This window comes from Pteropus medius, unplaced genomic scaffold, assembly GCF_902729225.1.
Source record: "Pteropus medius unplaced genomic scaffold, Ma_sr-lr_union100, whole genome shotgun sequence".
Taxonomy (NCBI): domain Eukaryota; kingdom Metazoa; phylum Chordata; class Mammalia; order Chiroptera; family Pteropodidae; genus Pteropus; species Pteropus medius.
In genome coordinates this window covers 14,765,362-14,767,263 of record NW_024349519.1, presented here as the reverse complement: position 1 = coordinate 14,767,263, position 1,902 = coordinate 14,765,362, and the positions used below count along the sequence as shown (strand labels likewise).

Below are 1,902 nucleotides of genomic sequence, written 5' to 3'. Positions count from 1 at the left end.
CGCTCGCGCTCCCCGTGTAGCTCTCAAGGACGAGGTGAAATCCCTTTGCTGGTCATGAGGCGGCTTCCGAGACAAACAACACAATGCGAGTGCAAATAACAAAAGGCAAAAAGACAGTAGGAACAATGGGGGAGGCGAGGGCAGCGCACCAGCCCGCGGTCACCGCCGCCCGGCGCCCGCCCCGGGGGGTGCGGCGGGGGCGGGCGCGGGGGCGGCGCCGGGGGCTCGGGCTCCCTCCAGGTCGCCCCCGAGCTCCCGCAAACCCACCCTGACCTCCTTCCTGCAGCTCGCTGCCCGGCCGCCCTCTCGGTCCATCCGAAGGCACGGAGCCCCAGAGTTTGCGTCCCCGTCTGCTGCAGAGTAACTAGATTGTAAATAACACGGTGATTACCCACGCCGTGCAGGAATGTTTAAAAAAAAAAAAAATCTGCCCTCCACTTAAAGGAGCGATAAAATGAAATGGCAGGAGTGGAAGGAGGCAGGGAGAGTGGGATATCTCTAGATCTCTATGAAGCTCGCGTCTATAAATACGCATTCATGTTTTGTCAAGTCCCCTTTGTCAACTTCTTCCCTGCGCTGGAACCTCACCCGCTGCCCTGTAACTGCGACCGGGGCCCCTTCTTGCCCCAACCCTGGTTTGCACACAGTAAAGCTCGTCCGGAGGGCACGTGTGGGGGTCTGCGGGCGTCCGCCGAACCTTCCGGGAGGCGAGCCTCCTACTGCCCTGCGCGGAAGCTGGAGCCGCGAGAGGTTCGGAATTTAAAGCGACCACTGCCTCCCCGAGCCCCGCTCTGCGCCCGCAGATCCCCGCCGCCGGGACTCTGCACCCACCTACTACTCTTGGGGGCGGGGGGGAGAAAAGTTTTGAGGCGCTCTCATCTTTGCCTCCGGGGTGGTTGAACTGGTTTTGTTTTGTGTGGATGAAGCCAAAAAACCCCAATGCCTAAGAACCAAGCAATGATATTGGCGGGGTGGGAAGGAGGAGAAAGGAGAGAAGTCTCGGCGTTGGGCTTAGACTCCTGCGACACGAGTTGGCGCGTGAAGGCGAAAGAGAGACCCTCAGAGTTACATCACCTTCGGCAGAAACTCCGTAGGTAATGCTCTGAGCAGAAGCTTGGAGCTGATTTAAGTGAGTGTTCTGACAGCTCCCGGGCTGCTCCTGCGCTTATCTCTAACAATCTTACTTTCATTGACTTAAAACAGCTGACGGTTAGCCGGGAAGGGCGGGGTGTGGAGGGGGTCCTATTAAATCTTAAACTAGGGTGGACGGGGGCGGGGGTCGGATCCTAACTGATCTCCCTAGAACTGGTGATCCAGAAAGCGGCAAGGAGGGAGATGTCGCGAGGGAGGCAGCGGGTCCGAAGGAGGGCGATGGAGAAGGGGTCTAAGAAGGCACAATACGAGCAACACGTTTCTTTTTCTCGCTGTTCCCTTCCTCTTCCTTAGCTTTATATGGATATGCATGTTCTCTCCCTTTATCTCGGTGATTTTTTTTTTCCCCAGAAGCGCATCCTTTGAGCGAGCCGCGTCCCTGGGCACCCCCAGCATTTCCCAGAGTGCAACACCACCACCAGGGGATCAATGACCACAGTCTGTTTGTTCTTCACGCGCCTGGGAGAGCAGGGCACTGAAGCAGCATGAGATGCAGACTTAGGGCTTGTCTGTCTGTGCGATCTCTCTCACACTTCTGGCTTGTTTCTAAACAGCACCTAGTAAGCAAATATAGTTTCTTAATGTATGCAACACATACCAATCACAGTATATTCACCTAGGAAAGTGATACATCCTTTCTCTCCTTTTCCACCCTCTGTAGGTTTGTTTCTGGAGAATTGCTGATACCTGAGATTTTGCACTTGTCTGAGTGGAAACTTTCTAGAGTGTTTGATGATTGATTATTTGGTA

The 1,902-nt window shown here is 55.2% G+C and overlaps 1 protein-coding gene across 6 annotated transcripts in view; it reads right to left on the bottom strand.

Moving 5' to 3' along the window:
* The window catches only part of SOX5 (SRY-box transcription factor 5), a 907,668-nt gene extending 907,296 nt beyond the window's left edge, over nt 1-372 (bottom strand). For all 6 annotated transcript variants that reach the window (XM_039882498.1, XM_039882492.1, XM_039882491.1 and 3 more), the window contains exon 1: nt 274-372. The gene's annotated coding sequence lies outside the window, so the exon portion shown is untranslated. The remainder of the gene's footprint in view (nt 1-273) is intronic.
* Nucleotides 373-1,902: the final 1,530 nt, after the last annotated feature.